Genomic DNA, 22,231 nt, shown 5'->3' with positions numbered 1-22,231 from the left:
TATCTACAAGACGTACTGCAGAAATTCACTGAAGATCCTCAGTTGGCACCTTTCAAGTATGTGACTGCTTTCATCTTGAAGGACAAGGGCATCAGATACATGGGAGCATTATCACCTTCCAGTGACTTGGATGTATATCACCATTCCTTCACTGTTGCTGTGTCAAAATCCAGGAATTCCCTCCCTACCTGCATTCTGGGCCAACCCACAGCAAGTGGACTGCAGTGGTTCAAGAAAGCAGCTCTCAACCCCTTTCTCAAGGGCAATTAGGGACAGGCAATAAATGCTGGCCAGCCAGCAACACACACATCCCAGAAATGAATTTTTAAAAATTCTATCCATTTGTTTCTCGAAGTGATGAGGCCCTACAAGTCTTGAGATTTGGACTGAACTGTTCCAAGGAGGAGTCATACTGGATTTGAAACACCTGTTTTGTATTTCTCTACACAGACTTGCTGAGTTTCTTCAGCAATTTCTCTTTTCATTTCAGACTTCCAGCATCAGAAGTATTTTGATTTTTAAAAAATTAGGACTAGCTGCTGACCTTGTTTTGCAAGTAGAATTGAACAGTGCTGCCTATATCCAAAGTTTCCAAAGGTTAAAAAAAACATTTTAAGGTGGGCTGCAGCTTCTGCTGGTATAATGTCAGTCTGCAGTTGATATCAGTTTTCAGTAGTTTTGCATGGGAAACATAACTTACGAATGCACTGAAGCACATCATAATCTGAAACAAGAACTGTTATTGATACCTTTAAGTGAGTCTCGTTATGTTTTCTGTAAATATCACTGGGTAGAAGTGGTGCAATTGTGCCTGTGATTCAGTCTCAGGATGGGAAAACTCATTACAAAGTCTGGAAGTGCGCCTGGAAATTGGGATCACGTGTGTCTTGGAGTCTATTAGATTTTCTTGTGTGATCATTCTCTTGTGCATGAACAAGTACAATGGTGAATCTTTTGGGCAAGGTAGCAGGAGGTACTTGCAATGTCCACTTGGAGGACTGTTGAAGACCAGTGCCATGTGAATGATATTGCTCAAGATTCGGTTACAAGTGACATCTTTGAAATATAGAATCAGACAAATAAAGCAGAACTTGCTGGAAGTTATCAATCAACTGAAGTACAGGTTGGAGGACTCCAAGGAAGTTCTGTTTTCTGTTGTGGTCATGGCATGTGAGGCTGCTTTCATGTGAGAAGCTGCGGGGGAAGGATAACAAGGGGAAATCTTCCTTTGTCAGAGTCACAGAATGGGTCTCTCCCGACTTGGGTAAGAACAGTTTTAGTACAGTATCAGAGTGAAAAATTTGTTTAGATGAATTGGATCTGTGAGGAGAAAACACACAAAAGGACTTTAGAAAGGAAGGGAGTTTGGAGATGGGATGGTAATCTGCAAGAATGATGGGGTCATGTGCTGTTTCTTGGAAGAGGGAGGTGACGATGTCAGTTTGAAAAGAGAGTGAGACATTATCCAAAGAGAGAGAGAGAGAGACCACATCCACTGTTCAAATACTGGTCAACAAAAGGGTCAGAAGAACAAAGTAGTGGAACAAAAACAGAAATTGCTGGAAAATATCAGCAGGTCTATCAGCATCTGTGGAGAGAATTCAGTGTATATGGTTCGGGTCCAGTGCCCCTTCCTTAGAACAGGATCTGAATGAGAAGGCCTGATATCATCATGGTGAAGAGCAGCCTAGTGGAGAACTTTCAAGAAGGCATCAGTGAACCTTGCGGGCCACCCAGTTCTTGGTCTGAGGGGGCGGCACGGTGGCACAGTGGTTAGCACTGCCGCCTCACAGCGCCAGAGACCCGGGTTCAATTCCCACCTCAGGCAACTGTCTGTGTGGAATTTGCACATTCTCCCCGTGTCTGCGTGGGTTTCCTCCGGGTACTCCAGTTTCCTCCCACAGTCCAAAAAAGTGCAGGTTAGGTGAATTGGCCATGTTAAATTGCCTGTAGTGTGAGGTGAATGGGTAAATGTAGGGGAATGGGTCTGGGTGGGTTGCACTTCGGAGGGTCGGTGTGGACTTGTTAGGCCGAAGGGCCTGTTTCCACACTGTAAGGATGTAATCTATAAGCTGCTAGTTGTTAGGCACAAGTGCATGACTGGGTGCCACTTTAAAATGGGAACTCGGGCCTCCAATCCATTGGCTGATGATAGGTTTAGCAATTTTCCTCCTGCTGCTTCCACATAATTGGCTGGGGCTGCCTCTGCCACCATGTCCATGGGATGGCTGCTGCATAACTGTGCTTGTCCAGCCATTTCTGCCATGAGCAGAAGTCCTACCCACAACTGGGTCCGCACTGGATCAATTAAATTTCACCCACTGAAGGAATGCATTCTATGAATTTGCCCATGAATTTGTCTTGCATTTTTATACTGCCTTCCCTAACCTTAAGATCATCCAAAGTATTTTACAGCCAATGAGTTACTTCTGCAGTGGAGTCACTATTGTAATCTGTATCAGGTGTAGTGGTTTGCTGTTCATACTTGTCATCCTGGGAGCATGGATGTAGGTTAGGAATTGAAGTAAATAGCACAAGAATGCTAGCTATATACAGCCATTTGAGGCCAATGTTTTGTGAATTAGATTAGGTTAGATTCCCTACAGTATGGAAACAGGCCCTTCCGGCCCAACAAAGCCACACCGACCCTCCGAAGAGTGACCTAACCAGATCCATTCCCCTATGCTGTATTTACCTCTGTCTAAGGCACCTAACACTAGCAACTTAGCATGGCCAATTCACATGTCCTGCACATGTTTGGACTGTGGGAGGAAACCGGAGCACAAGGAGGTCACCCACGTAGACACAGGGAGAATGTGCAAACTCCACACAGACAGTCGCCTGAAGCTGGAATTGAATCCAGGACCCTGGCGCTGTGAGGCAGCAGTGCTAACCACTGAGCCGCCGTGCCACCCCACTGTGACAGTAAACCATAAAAGTTTACACATCACTATTTGATCTGAAAGTAAAATGCATGATTGATCTATTTTCATCATTGGGCACTCTGACCAATCATCAGATCAAAATCCGATTAGAGCTATTAAAAATATCATTTGTATCCGTTGTGACTCTTCCACAGAAGAGTTTTGAAATGAATTCTTTCCTTAAAATGATGACTGCATCTGTGAATTGAATTCTTTCAACAAGGTTGTCAGATCCAATTTAGCTTGACCCACATCTATCAATTGTGGGTGGTTAAACAGATCGCATTATATGTCAGCTGTTAGATCATGATAGCTGAAATATAAACAGTTTGTGATTGGATATTAAAAGTACCTCCTGCCTTTTTAGCCTGGTAGTACTATTTATGTGTCTATGCTACAACTTTATGATGATTCATATTATTGTCCACTTATGTGCACAACTCTGCAAAATAGTTTCAGTGGAAAAATCCTAGTATTGAAAAGTCCCAATTATGCTCGTAACTTCTGAGTGCAGTAATTAAGGCTGACTGTATGAGATTGAGCACACAAGGCTTTTGAACAGGTTTTGATTTCGACTGACAACTTCATATTTTTCCTCAAGCATGGATCTGATAAAGGAATACTGATGTTTTGGGTGAACAGCCACAGCTCAACTTACAGCCGTAAAATATCTTCATCTCATCATTAATCACATTGCTATTCAAGGAAACTGGCTTTGCACAAATTAGTTCCCAAGTTTGTTTATAAAACAAATACACTTCAAAAATAGTTAAGTGGCTGTGTAGCACATTGGGAAAACCTTCAGTGTAAAAGGAACAATATAAATGAATGTTATTTCATTTTCTGTCTCTTAGCTTATCCAGAAAAAAGATGTTTTGAAAAATGTTTGGTGACACCCATCTACGTGTGCCATGATGCTGACCGAAAGCCGACTTGAATATTTCACACCATATTCTTTACCCTTCAAGAAATAGCAATCATTGGCCCATGTTATTTAAAACAAAATCTGTGCAGGAAATGTCTTACACAAAAAGAGAAATTGCCAGATTAACTCAGCAGGTCTGGCAGCATCTGTGAAGAGAAAGCAGATTTAACATTCAGGTCCAGTGACCCTTCTTCAGAACTGATTGTAGCTAGGAAAAGGTTGGTACATACGCTAAAGACTGAGTTGGGGGTAGAGGGAAGGTGTATACCAAAGGTAGAGATGTAGCCCAGAGAGAGAGAACTGCAGCTGGGCAGTGAAAGAGATGATTTTAGTGAGACATGAAGAAAGAAAAGCTGTTAATAGGGACAATTAGAGAGTGAAAGTGGGTTGGCTGTGGTGAAGGTAAAGAAATATTAGAATAGAAATCCTTTTGGCGAGAGGGCAGACTGGGGCATAACTGGCAAAATTTCTTATTTTAATTAGCAGGACTGCACATGGGGCTTGTTTAGAAGTGTGAATACTTATACGCTCACATTTCAAGTTGTGTGCTATTTGATGTAATTTGTATCTTTGCCGTTGTTTTGGGAGATGATGGCCTGTATTATTGCTAGACTGTTAATCTGGAGACCCAGGCAATGTTCGGCCATGGCATATCATAGAATTTGACTTTAATTAAACAAAAATCTGGCATTAAGAGTATAATGATGACCATGAATCCATTGTCAATTGTGATAAAAACCCATGTGCCTCACTAATGTCGTTTAGGGAAGGAAACTGCCAGCCTTACCTGGTCTGATCTACATGTGATTCCAGACCCACAGCACTGTGGTGACTCTTAACTGTCCTCTGGCTAATTAGGGATGGGCAATAAATACTGGCCTAGCCAGTTAACGCACATTCTGTGAATGTATAAATTTTAAAAGATCTTTTATTCTTACTCTTGTCAATTTTCCTTCGCAACTGCCTCTCTCTCTCTCTCTCTCTGGCTCTGAATTTCTATCCTGTTTCCCTATCTATATTTCTTTCTATGTTTCTCCTTTTTGCGGTTCTCTATTTAATCTTCTTTATTCTTTCACTTGTCTTCCTATCTTGCCATAGAGACACCTGCATTTTTCTGTTATCTTCTCTCTCATTCTACCATTAGAGTTAGCAACTGGCATCATTATGAATATTTGGCTTAACTTTTCTGTGCATTTTGTTCGGAAGAGGATTCTTGTTTGAAGAATTATGGACGGTGGTTCATTTGGAATGTCGGAGAGATATCTGGACTTTATTTTTAACAACGGATCACAAGAAGAACATCGGCATATTTTTGAGTTAAGGATGCTTTAAGTCACATGGCTTGAGCTAATTGCTTGGGCTGGATTTATGGATTTGTTTTGGATGTTGTTTGAAGTTCAGTTGGGGTATAGCCTGCTGACAGAATGGCTCCTCATTCGTCCTGTGCCTTCTGAGGAAAACCTTTTGGAAAGTCCAGCTAGGACCTGAAAAACTGATGCAGCCATTTTCCAGTAAAGATGCTGAATTCTCTACTTTTTCTAGACAAACTGAATCTGCAACAGTCCCAGTGTTTAGTGACACTCATCAATGTGCACCATGATCCTGACTGAAAGCCATCTTGAACATTTCATAACATATTTTTTACTTCAAGAAATAACAATCGTTAGCCAAGGTGTTGTTAGCCAAGTGCAGAAAAAGTTATTCTATTTTAATTGACATCTGTGCACATATAGGGTCATTTGGAAGTGGGAGTATCTTTATATTCATATTTTAAATTGTGTGTTAATTGATGTGATTTGTAATTTTTCCAAATAGTTTGGTTTTCAGAATAAATAATTTTGTTGTTTATTAAGGTAACTTGTTCAACTTTTGCTTTTAGTTTTAAACTTAATGTAGAAAATGTTGATAAATGCCCATACCAGGAGCTGTGTAGAAAATTTAAATTCATTTATGACCAGTGAGGTGACGGGATGAGAGTGTGATAAAACATGCCGAAACCTCAGTCAGAACATAAGACTAGGGTCTTACAAGATAAGCCAAAATTGGAAACATGTATTTGGAAGTCGGATAATAATAATTGGACTGCTTAAGAAGGAAGATGCTTGGTTTCTTGTGCAGTAGAGTAAGGTTTTTATGACTGAAGTGGTTACTTTTGATGCAATAAGTTTGTGCATCAGTCTGAGATAGATTATGTCTTTTTAAAGGAATTTAAGATCACACAACTTTGTGAATGTAGTGCAACATTTGAAGTTAGACATCAGACGAAAAGCTAAGAAACCTGAAATTGAAAAAGCAGTGACTAAAAAGTTGAAGATTAAAGTGCGAGAAACAGAGGAACATGTCAAATTAGGAGAGGGTAAGCTTACATGGGCGCTGATTTAGTTGAACAAAATGAGTTAGAGCGAGAAAAGTACTTCTTTCAGAAAGAGAAAAGCACTTTGCAGAGTGGAAAATTAAAAAGAAAAGAAATGTAAGAAGTGCATCTTGAATTACAAAGGGAAGAAAAGAACAGAGGCAGGAGAGAGAAAAAGGTTAATTAACTTAAAATGCTGGAACCATAAACAATGCACTTGACTCCACTGGAAATTTGAATGAGGAAAGATCTGACACCAACCCAGAATCTAGTTGATCCCAATCATGCAAGCCCTCCGAGAGTCTGATGAAAGGGACCTAGGGGCATTTCTTATTCAAAAAAAATCTTTTGTAAAGGTAGCTAACCAGTTGAGATAGCCAAAATTCGGCACTGCTTATCATTGCAGCTGATTTGGCAGAATCTATGAAGTTTACGCCGTACCATCTCAGGAGATAATGGCATGGATAAAGTCTATTCTCGGAGCTTATGAATTGGTTCCTGAAGCTGACAGGTAAATGTTCTGGAGCTTTCAGAAATAGCATGGGCAGATCTACATAAAGTTTAAGAGGGTTAAGAAAATGAATTTTGATCATTGGATGCAGAGACTAAAAGTAGAGGCCACACTTGGGACATTTAGGGAAATAACTATTTTGAAAAAATGCAAAGATTTACTCTTTTCATTAATAAAAACCCACAGAGAAATGGAAAGGTTCAATAAACAAGGGAAAAGTGAGATGGCAAATGATTTTGAACTTGATCACAAATCTAAACCCTTCTGCTGTCACTTCACTCACCCCCTACTAACCCAGAGAAGAGGAACAGGTAGTGAGTAAAAGGAAGGCATATAGAAGGGAGAGCTGGTTATACCCCACGATGATCTTCTCAGAGCAAAAAGAAAGGTACTGAGGGTAGCAGTGGTGTCCAAAAGCCTAAGCATTTTCATTACCCTAATGTGGGACACCTTCGTGCAGATTTCTGGAAGTTATGAGCTAAACCAATATATTTTAGAGGGGTATGAAGCGAAAGCAGAGAAGGGAGCCATGATCAATAGGTGACAACCCAAATTGTTACTCTGACTACAACCTTGAGGATAGATTCAATGACCATACTGAGGACAGGGGAGGTGAACAAGCTGCTGAGACTTCCACTTAATGCATGATATGTAGACCCATACAGAGAGATGACGACTGCTTCAACCCTTTGCCCTTCTGTAAGCTGCTTTTTATTACAACTGGGCTTTTATGTCCTTATTCATTAAAACCAGTTTGTGGCAATGGAAGCTCAGTGGTCAAAAAAAAAGTTTGCATTAGGTTATAGAAGTTGTTTTCTATTTCCTCAGCAAATGGGACAATTTCAAAAGGGAGATGAATAGGGTGGAAAGTAGATGCATAGCGGAAAATGTGTTGCTGGAAAAGTGTAGCAGGTCAGGCAGCATCTAAGGAGCAGGAGAATCGACGTTTCCGGCATGAGCCCTTCTTCAGGCTGCCTGACCTGCTGCGCTTTTCCAGCGACACATTTTCTGCTCTGATCTCCAGCATCTGCGATCCTCACTTTCTCCAAAGTAGATGCATACCCATGAGAAATATATCTGGTGTATTCAAAGCTACAGTACTACAGCTCCAGTATAACTAAGAGTATTGATGAGAAGATAAGGAAGAAAAAAGAAGCACGCAAAGCATACTACAATAATAATAGAAACAGACATGAGGAAAAGTGTCTCAAAAGCAGATTAGAGCCTAAACTGGAATAATGAAACAAAGAGGATGCATAAGGAAAGGATGTCAGGCTGTGCTGAAACTTATTAATCGTAAAAGATTAGTGAAGGATAGAGTAGGGCCCATAAGGAACAAGCAGGTAAGCTGATTACTAAAGCAGGTACTAAATGAATATTTTGTGTCCATCTTTACCAAATTAGGAGATGGTGACAATGGCCCAGATGAAAATGTGAATGCCAAGTAACTGATCAGTATAGTGATAGATAAAGAAGAGGTATTAAAAAGGCTGGCAACACAGCAGGCAGAGAAGTTGCCAGACCTCTGGGATGGGATAATCAAGATTGCTGAAAGAGGTAAGGGAGCAAATTGCAGAACCATAGACAGCTATTTTCCAGGTGTCTCTGAGCACAGTAAACAGTCCCAGGGGACCGGAGGTCTGCAAATGTGACACTGCTGTTTAAGTAAGGGGCAAAGGATAACCTCAGAAATTACAGACTTGACTAGCTTCACATCAACGGTTGTAAAACTGTGGGAGGCCATAATACAGCGTAAGGCAAATATATATTTAGAGAAAAATAAATTAACACTAGACAGTCTTCATTTGTCAAGGACAGGTCATATCTGACAAACTTAATTGAGATCTTTGACAAGGTGACACAGGTAGTGAATGAAGGTAGTGCTGTGGATATTATATATTTAGATTTCCAGAAAGCATTTGATATAGATTAGATTAGATTCCCTATAGTGTGGAAACAGGCCCTTCAATTGTACCAGCCTCCACCACTTCCTCCGGCAGCTCATTCCATACCCTCTGAGTGATAAAGTTGCCCCTTAGGTCTCTTTTATATCTTTCCCCTCTCACCCTAAACCTATACCCTCCAGTTCTGGACACCCCCACCTCAGGGAAATTTATTTATTTATCTATATTTATTTATATAAATTTGTCTATTTATCGTATCAATGCCCCTCATGATTTTATAAACCTCTATAAGGTCACCCCTCAGCTTCTGATGCTCCAGGGAAAACAGCCCTAGCCTGTTCAGCATCTTCCTATAGCTCAAATCCTCCAACCCTGGCAACATCCTTGTAAATCTTTTCTGAACCCTTTCAAGTTTCACAACATCTTTCTGATAGGAAGGAGATCAGAATTGCACACAATATTCCAACAGTGACCTAACCAATGTCCTGTACAGCCACAACATGACCTCCCAACTCCTGTACTCAATACTCTGACCAATCAAGGAAAGCATACCAAACATCTTCTTCACTATCCTATCTATCTGCGACTCCACTTTCAAGGAGCTATGAACTTGCACTCCAAGGCAAGGAGTGTACGGCAACACTCTCTAGGACCTTACCGTTAAGTGTATAAGTCCTGCTAAGACTTGCTTTCCCAAAATGCAGTACCTCACATTTATCTAAATTAAACTCCATCAGCCACTTCTCAGTCCATCTGAGCAAGATCCTGCAATGATAGGAACGAAGAACTGTAGATACAAGATTAGAAAGATTGGGCTTATTCTCCTTGAATCAGAGAAGAGTAAGAGGTAATCTTATTGAGATATTCAAACTTATGAATAATTTTGACAGGGCAAAGAGGGATGTCTGTAACTAGGGGACACAATTTCAAGGTTGTCAGCAAGAGTGCTCCAAGTGGGATGAGGGGAACCTTTTTTACTCAGACAGTTCAGATTTGGAATGCACTGCCTGGGAGAGTAGTGGAGGCAGGTTCCATAGGAGGTTTCAAAGGATAGCTGGATATATAGAACATATAACAGTACAGCACAGAACAGGCCCCTCAGCCCACAATGTTTTGCTGACCATTGATCCTCATGTATGCACCCTTAAATTTCTGTGACCATATGCATGTCCAGTAGTCTCTTAAATATCCCCAATGACCTTGCTTCCACACCTGCTGCTGGCAACGCATTCCATGCTCTCACAATTCTCTGTGTAAAGAACCTGCCTCTGACATGCCCTCTATACTTTCTTCCAACCAGCTTAAAACTATGACCTCTCATGTTAGCCATTTCTGCCCTGGGAAATAGTCTCTGGCTATTGACTCTATCTATGCCTCTCATTATCTTATATACCTCAATTAGGTCCCCTCTCCTCCTCCTTTTCTCCAATGAAAAATGTCCGAGCTCAGTCAACCTCCCTTCATAAGATAAGCCCTCCAGTCCAGGCAGCATCCTGGTAAACCTCCTCTGAACCCTCTCCAAAACATCCACATCTTTCCTATAATAGGACGACCAGAACTGGACACAGTATTCCAAGTGCGGTCTAACTAAAGTTTTATAGAGCTGGAACAAGATCTCATGGCTCTTAAACTCAATCCCCCTGTTAATGAAAGCCAAAACACCATATGCTTTCTTAACAACCCTGTCCACTTGGCTGGCCAATTTAAGGGATCTATGTACCTGCACACCAAGATCTCTCTGTTTCTCCACACTACCAAGAATCCTATTGTTAATTCTATACTTAGCTTTCAAATTTAACCTTCCAAAATGCATCACCTCGCATTTATCCAGGTTGAACTCCATCTGCCACCTCTCAGCCCATCTCTGCATCCTGTCAATGTCCCGCTGCAGCCTACAACAGCCCTCTATACTGTCAACGACACCTCCAACCTTTGTGTCGTCTGCAAACTTGCTGACCCATCCTTCAATCCTCTCATCCAAGTCATTAATAAAAATTACAAACAGTAGAGGCCCAAGGACAGAGCTCTGTGGAACACCACTCACCACAGACTTCCAGGCAGAATATTTTCCTTCTACTACCACTTGCTGTCTTCTGTTGGCCAGCCAATTCTGTATCCAGACAGCTAAGTTCCCCTGTATCCCATTCCTCCTGACCTTCTGAATGAGCCTACCATGGGGAACCTTATCAAATGCCTTGCTGAAGTCCACATACACCACATCCACAGCTCGACCCTCATCAACTTTTCTAGTCACATCCTCAAAGAACTCGATAAGTTTGTGAGGCATGACTTGCCCCTCACAAAGCCGTGTTGACTGCATTTAATCAAGCCATGCTCTTCCAGATGGTCATAAATCCTATCCCTCAGAATCCTTTCCCACCCCTTGCAGATGACAGACGTGAGACTTACTGGTCTGTAATTGCCAGGGATTTCCCTAATTCCTTTCCTGAAGAGAGGAATTACATTTGCCTCTCTCCAGTCCTCAGGTACGACTCCAGTGGAGAGCGATGATGCAAAGATCCTCGCAAGTGGTGAAGCAATTGCATTTTTCATTTCCCAAAGCAGCCGAGGACAAATCTGGTCCGGGCCTGGCGACTTGTCAATCTTAATGTTTGACAAAATTTTCAGCATGTCAGCTTCCTCTATCTCTATCCATTCCAGCATGCACACCTGCTCTTCAAAGGTTTCATTCACTACAAAGTTCGTTTCTTTCATAAAGACAGAAGCAAAAAACTCAATTAGGGCTTCCCCTACCTCCTCAGACTCCACACACAAATTCCCTATGCTATCCCTGATTGGCCCTACTCCTTCTTTGATCATTCTCTTATTCCTCGCATAAGTGTAAAATGCCTTTGTGTTCTCCCTAATCCGTTCTCGTGCCCTCTCCTGGCTCTCTTCAGACTATTTTTGGGCTCCTTCCTCACCTGCCTGTAATCCTCTAGAGCTGAGCTTGACCCTAGCTTCCTCCACATTATGTAAGCTACCTTCTTCCTTTTGACGAGAAGCTCAACCGCTCTCGTCATCCAAGGTTCCTTTATCTTACCACTTCTTGCCTGTCTCAGAGGGACATATTTATTCATCACTTGCAACAACTGTTCCTTAAACAGACTTCACACGTCTATAGTGCCTTTACCATGGAACAATTGCTCCCAATCCATGCTTCCTAACTCATGTCTAATCGCATCATAGTTTCCTCTTCCCCAATTAAATATCCTCCCATTGTGCCTGCTTCTCTCCTTCTCCATAGCTACGTAGAATGTGAGGCAGTTGTGATCATTATCACCAAAATGCTCTCCCACCACAAGATCTGATACCTATCCCGGCTCGTTTCTGAGCACCAAGTCTAGAATGGCCTGTCCCCTCGTCAGCCTGTCAACATACTGTGTTAGGAAACCCTCCTGACACACCTTACAAAAACAGCTCCATACAAATCTTCTGCTCGAAGGAGGTTCCAATCAATATTGGGAAAGTTAAAGTCACCCATTACAACAACCCTACTATGTCCACACTTTTCCAAAATCTGCCGACCTATGCTTTCTTTAATCTCCCTGCTGCTATTTGGGGGCCTGTAGTAAACTCCTAATGAGGTGACTGCTCCCTTGCTGTTCCTAATTTCCACCCATACTGACTCGGTGAGAAGACCCTCCTCGACAATGGTAACTTCTGTAGCTGAATTACCCTCTCTGATTAGTAATGCTACACCCCCTCCTCTTTTTCCCCCCTCCCTATTCTTTTTAAATGCTCTAAACACTGGAACATCCAGCAACCATTCCTGCCCCTGAGAAACCCTGTTTCTGTTCTGGCCACAACATCATAGCACCAGATATTGATCCATGCTCTAAGTTCATCACTTTTATTTCTGATACTCCTTGCGTTAAAGCAAACACACTTTAATTGATCCCTTGGTTCCTTCCCAGGAAAATCCTTCCCGCTAGCTGGTCTACCTCTTGCTATTGCCTCATCTGCATCAACTCTCACCTCTGGTATACAGCTCAGGTTCCCACCCCCCTGCCATACTAGTTTAAACCCTCTTGAACTACTCGAGCAAACCTTCCACCCAGGACATTGGTCCCCTTCCAGTTCAGATGCAGCCCGTGCTTCTTATACAGGTCCCACCTTCCCCAGAAGGCATCCCAATTATCTACATATCTGAAGCCCTCCCTCCTACACCAGCTGCGCAGCCACACGTTAAGCTGTGCCCACGCTCTGTTCCTCGCCTCGCTCTCTCATGGCACCGGTAGTAAACTAGAGAACACTACTCTGTTCGTCCTGCTTTGCAGCTTCCATCCTAACTCCCTGAAATCACTTTTTATATCCTCAATCCTTTTTCTGGCTATATCATTTGTGCCAATATGTAACAAGATTTGTGGCTGTTCGCCCTCCCTTTTTAGAATCTTATACACCCGATCGGAGACGTCCCGGACCCTGGCTGATATATACAGTCACTGCTTTCCTTCCTGGCTGCCCCTCTGGTCCTCGTTACTTCCTCTGCTCCTTCTGTGAAAGGGAAAACACCGCTGTCCGCTACTGGTGAGTAATTTTAGAAACTGCCTTACCTTAGCTGCAGTCTTCTGGGTTTGTCTTACCTCCGCTGCTGCTCGCACTCAAAATGGCCGTTGGCGTCAAAGGGTGAGTATTTATACTCACTGCTTTCCTTCCCGGCTGCCCCCCTCGTCCTTGTCACTTGCTGCTCCCACTCCTTCTGTGAAAGAGATGAAGTTAGGGGGCTATGGAATTAGGGCTGGAGAATGGAACTAGCTAGGTAGCTCTTTAGTGAGCTAGTAAGGATATGTAGGATCAAATGGCCTTGTTTTGTACTGTGAAGTTCTATGATTCCGTAAGTTGTCTCACTGAGTTTTGCCAGTGGTCCAAGAGATACTTCAAATATTAGACAGGGTGCAACTTCAGAAGTATCACTAAATTAATTTAATCACAGTCTGGCATTAGTAACTCCTGGGCTTCAAATGTGGCAAGTAGATTTCTAGTTATAATTAGAAGCACAAGGACCACCCAGAATCTTTTGTGAGAAAGAGGAACAACTGTTCTAGCAGAGAGAACATTGAATGCCAGGGCTTTATTGAACAGCATTGGTGGGAATCATACACCTGTACGTGGAGTGTGACCTAATGTCACAAAAAAGATCAATGTATTTCAAAGGGATAGAGGAATATTTCCTTCATGTGTAATGGGGCTCGAGCAATGGCTAAACAACATTCGAAGTCAAATTGGCATCTCAGTTGCTTGGCTATCTTTGGGGATTTGCTATTGTTAGCATATGGTTCATTGATTCTGTAATGTGCTGTGGGCTTGACTCTTGACTCTGAACAAATACTTTATTTGACCATATGCAAGAACTCTTTGATAACACAGAGTTTACAACACATATTTATAGCTCTCAACCTCATGAAGGCCCCTGTTACCTTAACCCTCAACCTAGGGTCTGCCAGTTTCCATGGTAACTCAACTAAAATGTTTGACCTTCAATTTCTCTTATCTCCTCTATCTGTGTAGCAATGCATAATATGCTTACATAAGCTGTTATTGCTCCAACCGCTGAACTAACATTCCCGAAACCACCAGTGGTCAAGTATCCTCTCATACCAGGAAGAAATTGAGCAGAACTACATACTTGTTTCATGACTATCATGTACTTTAATTTGAAACTTGATAAAATTAAAACCCTTGACCCTACTTCAAGTACATAGCAGTGTGTACGCTTGGAGGATGCAGGGGAACAACGGAAGGGTTAAGGGTCAAGGCCTTTTAAATACAACTTTTAAAATGTTCCCAAACACAAACGATGGTTAATGACTGTTCTGAGAGATTGTAAATACTATGACTGTACAGCAGGTCAGAAGCTGGGAATTCTGTGACGACTAACTCATATTCTGACTCCTCTGAATCTTTCTGCTGTCTACAAGACACAAGTAAGATGCATAAGAGGATAATCTCCATTGGTCTGAATGAGTACATCTGCATTATTATTGAAGTATCTCAACAATATCCCAGGCATGGCAGCCTGTTTGTTTGGCCCTCCCCTTTTGGAATGTTAACGATTTACTTCTTCCGCCAGTGGCATAATGTGACTCTTGAAAGAACCATCAACTAGATGCACAGCAGTGACTTCCCAATTAAGGAACTGGGCAATAAATGCTGGCCTTCTCTGTGAAGCCCATGTTCTGCAAATGAAAAAGAAAATATAATGATATGCACCTTTAAGCTTGTACAGATATCCATTCATCCTGCTGGATATACAAAGTTTTAAAAAAGGTAACAGATACAGGTAAGCCCAGACACAAGGCGCAAAAATAATATTCAAGGCTGTTTTTAAATAGTTATCTCAACAATTCATTATAAGAAAATATTTTAAGCTCTAACAACTACATTAAAATATTTCTCTTGCTCTTTTTCCTCAATCTCACTGGCAGTTTTAAATTGATTTTCTATTGTTAGAGAACACACACCAAAGGTTTTTCCAATTCACCTTATCAAATCCATCCAGGGTGATACAAAGAAATAGAATTGATTGTTACAAGAGTAAAGAAGCTAAAGTGGGACAGATTTTAAGCTCAATTTTTAACCTTTGCACCAAACTTTTACAAAAATACCTGGATTGATAAGTAGCAAGTCAAATTTTCTCCACACAAGTGGCAGGCAATAACTGTGTCTAACAAGACAGTTTAGCTATCACTCCATGACATTGCCACCATAAATTTCCTGGAGATTCCACTAACCATAAAATTCACACACTAGCCCTGTTTTATGTTTGTGGACATCAGTGACAAGGCCAGCATTTACTGACCAACCAGAACTACTAGTGAACACCATGGTTTACTAGTTGATTTCATAGAGCAGCTAAGATTCATTGAGTGTAAATAAAACAGAGATAGACATGTTTATGATTGCTAAGGGGATTAAGGGTTAGTAGGAAAAGGATGAAGGAATGGGTTTGAGAAACATATCAGCCATGATAGAATGGTGGAGTAGACTCAATGGGCCAAATGGCCTAAATTCTGCTCCTATATCATATCATCTAACCACATTGCTATGGATCTGCAGTCACATGTAGGCCAGGCTACCTAAGGATGGCAAATTTCCTTCTCTAAAGGGCATGAGTGAACTGGGTCTTAATAACAATCCATGATAGTCTCACAACCATCTGATACACCTTTATGTTCCAGATTTATTCATTGGTACCTGAAGGCTGCCATGGTAGATTTGAACCTTTTATCAGAACATTAGACTGGACCTCTGGATTAGTGCTCAATGACATTACCATTACACCACCATCTCCCTTTGGCCCCATTAAATACTGTGGCTATTACAACAGGGCAGAGGTAGGGAATTCTACAACAGCTAACTTACTTCACAAAACCTATAAACCCCAACACCATAAAATACACTCCACTTGCCTTGATTCTGCTGAAATGCCATCCAGGAGAAAGCGGTCCCCTTGATCAGCCCCTAATTATCGTCTTAAGTTGATTCCATCATCATAGTACAATATGGCTCCATGTACAAAATGCACTGCCCCATTTCCACTTGCGACAATCATAACTACTTCCTGCAATCAGGTCATAAGAGTCAGAGAGCTGTACAGCACAGAAACACACCCTTTGGTCCAACTCGTCCATGCCACCAGATATCCTAAATTAATCTAGTCCCACTTGCCAGCATTTGCATATCCTCCTCCACCTCCTACTCTACCAAGGTCATGCAAATCCTGGGACTCCTCCACCACCAAATCCTAGCCACCCGACGCCTGGAGGAAGAATGCCTCATCATACGCCTTGGAACCCTCTAACCACATGGCATCAATGTCGATTTCATCAGTTTCCTCACCTCCTCGCTCCCCCACTTCATCCCAGATCCAGCCCTCCAACTTGGCACTGCTCTCTTGAACTGTCCTACCTGTCCATCTTCCTTCCCACCTATCCATTTCACCCTCCCCTCTGACCTATCACCATCAACCCCCAACATCACCACCTGCATCTACCTATCACCTTTCCAGCTACCTCACCCCTACTTCCAGCCTACTTAACTCTCAGCACCCTTCTCCTCCCCCAACCCCCCACGTTCCTAATGAAGGGCTCATCCCTGAAACATCGATTCTCCTGCTCCTTGGAGGCTGCCTGACCTGCTGTGTTTTTCCAGCATTACACTTTTTGACCTTGTGTTGTTCTAGAAAAGACCTGTCATTCTCAGACACAATGAGCTGAGTGTTGCCCTTCTATGAAAAATCCAATGGTCCTAATTAGTTTAGAAATACAAATGGATCAAAGTGAACGGCTTACTGCACAAAGAGGTGGCATTGCAGCATCTAGAGAGGGAACAATTGGTCAATTAGTTTCCATTCTCAAGAGATAAAAATTATTCTCACAATTCAAATTGAAATGCAATGCAGGCATATGATTGATGAAAATATTCGAGTGTAGGTGGCATTTTTAGAAGTACATATGTCAATCCAGATTTGGAGGTGCTGGTGTTGGACTGGGGTGCACAAAGTTAAAAATCACACAACACCAGGTTATACTCCAGTAGGTTATTTGGAACCACTGGCTTTCAGAGCGCTGCTCTTTCATCAGATGGTTGTTCTTAAGGCTTGGTTATTCGATAGATTAAAGGTGGGAATAATTATGGAGATGGGTAAGAGCAGAAACAGATCAGCGCTGATCTCATTCAATGTCTCAAACAGCCATCAAATGAGTCTTATGGTCCCATCACCATCTGGGTGAAGACATTTCTCCTGAATTCTGATTTGCACGGGCAGGCAACTGGCAACAATCAGACGTCAATACCTTCCTTCGGTCTGGCTGTCGGTGGAAATGTTGTGTCTCCCCCATTCCCCCACCTGCAACGAGACAGGGCTCAGACTCCCCTTCCTCCCTCTTAAAATATTTTTTGAGGGTGGGCAGGAAGGGAGGTTCACAGCTGTAGGAATACCACCGGCTGCACACCCTGAATTAGAATCGCAGGCACTCCTTCCCACCCCAACCCACACCCACCAGCCCCCAGAATAAAAAAAATCCAATAGACTCTAGAGAGATATTCATCCAGGGTAGCCATCGCAATTCATACACAGCCAAAATCACTCAGTGGAGGGTTCACAGCCACCTGATGAAGGAGCAGCGCTCTGAAAGCTAGTGCTTCCAAATAAACCTGTTAGACTATAACCTGGTGTTGTGTGATTTTTAGCTATATTAATCCAGCTTTTTTGAAATGTATTAACGAAACTGTGTTTTCAAGTGGCTCAACATTCACCTTGAATATCAATTTATGAGTTAGATAGCCAATAATATTTGGCATTGTTATGGCATGCTAGGGTCCCAAGTTTTGCTCCCCAGTTGGGTGCACAGAGTCACCAGATATCCTGGTTTCATGAACCCCCAATTTTAAAAACAGTCACCCACACTTTTGGTGTTGGTGTAGTGGAGGGGGAGGGGGCTGACAGTTCTGGAGGTGGGCCGGATGGTAAGGCTGGGTGAGGTCTCCAGCACTGTGGTCAAACATTGAAAATAAAAATTAAGAAAAAAAAACCCTCCTGAGCACTCTCCCTTACTCCAAAACACTCCTCATCCATGTCAGCATCTTCCTGTCTACCATCCCATTTGGTATTATATCTCCTGCACCACCTTATGCCAATCTACCCATTCCTCAACAGCCATTATATCCCCCATGTCACCTTGTGACATCTAGCCACTCTCAACCCTCAGTCCTGTGCCACCCTCTGTGAGTGTATCTATCCCAATAGCTCCTCATACCCACATGACACCAAATGTCATGTTAGAGCCCCAGTATTAACTCATACCCAGCAGCCAACTACTCCGACTTACCGACTGAGCACTATTGGTAAACCTCAGGAGGGAGGCTGATAGTTTTCATCAGAAGATACTATTGGAAAGAAACATTCATAGATAAAAGAAGTAAATAAATTGAAATTCCTTCAACTAAACCTGTTGTAAACAAATACAGAACAACCTCGATTATCCAAACCAGACTGGCGGGAAGTCTTTAGTTTGAATAACTGATTGTTCAGATAATAGATAATGTTTTTAATGGGACCTTGAGATCTTGTTTGGATAATCCAAAAATCAGATAATTGATGTTCGGATAACCCAGGTTGTACTATATTTCACTTAATCTTTTATGTTAACATTTCCATTCAGTAAGCAGTTAGAGCTGTCTATCAAAATGCTCTTTTGATGACAATCCCTTTGCTGAAAATTATACTTTGAAAAATCAGTCATGCAGCAAAATCTTGCATTTATTTTTATGAACAGGGACTCCTGAAATACCTAGTCCGACCTTTTTGTAATTCCATACATTTTCCATTGCTGGACAATGTCGCCAGTCCCAATGAATTGTTGCACTTTTGTTGTACAAGATGTCTTTTCACAATCACATCGGAAGCACCACCTCTACAAAAGAGGGTTTTGCCTCTCCAAATGCATGCTTTGCCTCCCCAAGGGTATTCCAGAACTAGATTCAAAGAGATCCCTTACCCTCTCCAAAAGGGGAAAAACAGAAATCTTTTTCAACCTTCACCCTTCTTACTACCGATGTCCTCAATCTATTTCCCAAGGTTCCTCATACTTCTATGCCAGTGTCTATGTCCTTCCTGCACCTTTTCCCCTTCACCAAGATGGTAATACATTGAATACCCACAAGCATTCACACAGAAAGGAACAAAAATCTAGTTCTACCATTGAAGGTCTCTCTTCACAGACTGCACTCTATTGAGAAAGGCACTCTAAAGCAGACAATCAAACTTTGCCACTTTTTAAGAGTTGACACCTTTTGACACCTCTTGACAGGTTGACAAGTTGATCCTTGACAGTTGTTTATACTTTAACACATTTTTTAATATGTCTTGACAAGTGGTACAGTTTCAAGGGTCTTATCCACCTTTAAAGCACAATCCTCTCCATAGTTAACCATCTCAAACTGCAGTGGACAGTTATCAAGCAATCCCTGGGCTGACCTTCACAGTTTTCTTGGACAATATAACAGGGGTACCCCAGGTCTTCAAAGGAATACTCTGATTATCCAAGAAGAAATGCATTGAAAGTAAACCTTCTCTTACCTCTACATTCCAGATGCCGAACTCCAAAATGCATTTTCAGCTGCAATTTTAAATTGCCATTTCATCGAGGAGCACGTGTGAATTATGGCCCATCCACAGTAGAAATGAGAAGTGACAAAGTGAGGAGTGGGACTCATGATTCCCACCTTTGTGCTGCATTTTCACCATGACAGAGACACTCTCGGTCATTGCAGAAAATCAGGGTTCAGGTTTGTGAATCAGGGTCTGCTTCCATGATACATGACTCTAAGACATGATGAATTTACATTTTATTTAACAGTATGATAGACCATAAGATGTTTCATAGTTTCACAGTAATAGAAGGAGGAGTAGGCCATTTGGCCCGACCAGCCTGTTCCCCATTCATTAAGATCCATCGTCTCCGTTCCTTCTGCCTGCATCATCCCCATAACCCTTAATTCCCCAACCATGCAAAAACACATTCAACTATGCCTGGAATATATTTAATGAAGATGCCCCATTGTTTCCTTGGGCAGAGAATGCCATAGATTCACTATTCTTTGGGAAAAGCAGTTCCTCCTCACCTCTGTCCTAAATCTGCCCCCCCCTACCCATCTCGAGGTCATATCTCCCAGTCCTAGTCTCACCAAGCAGCGGAAAATGCTTGCCTGCCTCTATCTTATCTATCCCTTTCTTAATTTTATATGTTTCTATAGGATCCTCTCACATTCTACTAAATTCTAGTGAGTACAGTCCCAAGCAGATCAAGCTCTCCTCACAGGCTGACCCCTTCATCTCCAGAATTAACCTGGTGAACCTCCTCTGCAGGGGTTGGAGTAGGCCATTCAGCCCAGTGAGTTGGCCTTGCAATTCAGTGAAAAAATGACTGATGTGGTAATGCTGAACTCCACTTTCCTGCCTTCTCTCCCCATAAGGAGAAAGTGAGGACTGCAGATGCTGGAGATCAGAGCTGAAAATATGTTGCTGGAAAGGCGCAGCAGGTCAGGCAGCATCCAAAGAGCAGGAGAGTCGACGTTTTGGGCATGAGCCTTTCTTCAGGCTCATGCCCGAAACATTGATTCTCCTGCTCTTTGGATGCTGCCTGACCTGCTGCACTTTTCCAGCAACACATTTTCAGCTTCTCTCCCCATAACCCAAGATTGCCTCATTTTGAATATACTTAAAGACTCAGCTTCAACAGAAAGAATTCCACAAATTCACTACCTTTTGAAAGAAGTCATTTCTTCTCATCGCTGTCTTAGAGCCTTGGTTAATATTTCATACGTTGATGTGGCTGGAATAAGAGCTGCCCCAACCTTTCAAGAAGGTGAAAGCAGATACTGTGAATGACAGGTCATAATGTGCTAATGCAGGTCAAGCCATTTAGACAAAGATGACATTCTCAATCCAGGTTTGTTGGTTTTGATTATGTTTCTTTATTTTCACACAATGAATAACATATGAACAGATTACTTTTCAGTAAGTGCTCTATTGCTAACCTGGTTTCGGCAGCAAAACAATGAGCTTCTTTCAGAAAAAAAGTTTTAAAACCAACAACCATATGTAGAAGCATGACAATCAGCATGCCAAATACATAAGCGCCAATCAACAGCAGTTCATATCTATTCAATGTACAAAAATGCTTCATGAATAAAAACTGTTACAAAAAACATTTCAAACAACAATGTACAAGTTTGCTCTATGTTTAATTAGAATACAAATATAATATTTGTCTAAAATATGTGTACATACAGTCAAGTATAATAACATGCAAATACACTCTAAAAAAGGTTTAAAAACACTATGAATACAGACTAAAATAAGCCAGCACTATGTAAAAGGACCTTGTGCCCCATGTTTAAAGTTACATTTTGAAACTTCATTTGCAGTCTTATCAATTTTCGGCAAGAAATTGCTCTTTTTTCTAAAAAAAAGCAGAGTGAAACAAAACACTGGGATTTGACTAGGACACCCGTGTAGACACATTTGGCAGCTCTTTCAATGTCTCTGTATTGTTTTAGTGTTACAACCCTTGCAGGTTTCACTAGGTATGATACAATACATTATTTCACATCAGCACTACACCGTGCTTTATCAGACCCAAAATTTACTGTACCTCCATGCTGATTACATTGTTAATGCTGTGGTCCACTTTAAACAATTGTCATTGTCATTTTAATGGTTTTGCTTTTGCGGCATCGTGTACCAAATTTTAAAGGCGAGGGTTACTTTTAGAACTTGTATGTCATAGAAATACAAATTCCCTGCCCAACCCACCCACTCCGCAGTCCAACTTCAATTAGCACCATTCCCAAACCCCAGTTGCATTAAAACAAGTGTTTGGCATCAAAATGAATTGTTAAACTTGATTTAAAAACAGTTAAAATGACAATTACACAGACACGATGATTCAGACAGTTTGAACCCATGCAGGTCAAAGATGTGTAATTACATTATATACAACAGGCTACTGTTTTGACTGAATTAAGGCTGCCATGATATAAACATTTTGCCTAACTATAACTGCAGTCACAATTACTCATTTTGAAAAATAATTGAAAATATGTTTT

The sequence above is a fragment of the Hemiscyllium ocellatum genome, chromosome 1, assembly GCF_020745735.1.
Source record: "Hemiscyllium ocellatum isolate sHemOce1 chromosome 1, sHemOce1.pat.X.cur, whole genome shotgun sequence".
Lineage (NCBI taxonomy): Eukaryota > Metazoa > Chordata > Chondrichthyes > Orectolobiformes > Hemiscylliidae > Hemiscyllium > Hemiscyllium ocellatum.
This window is presented reverse-complemented; position numbering follows the sequence as displayed.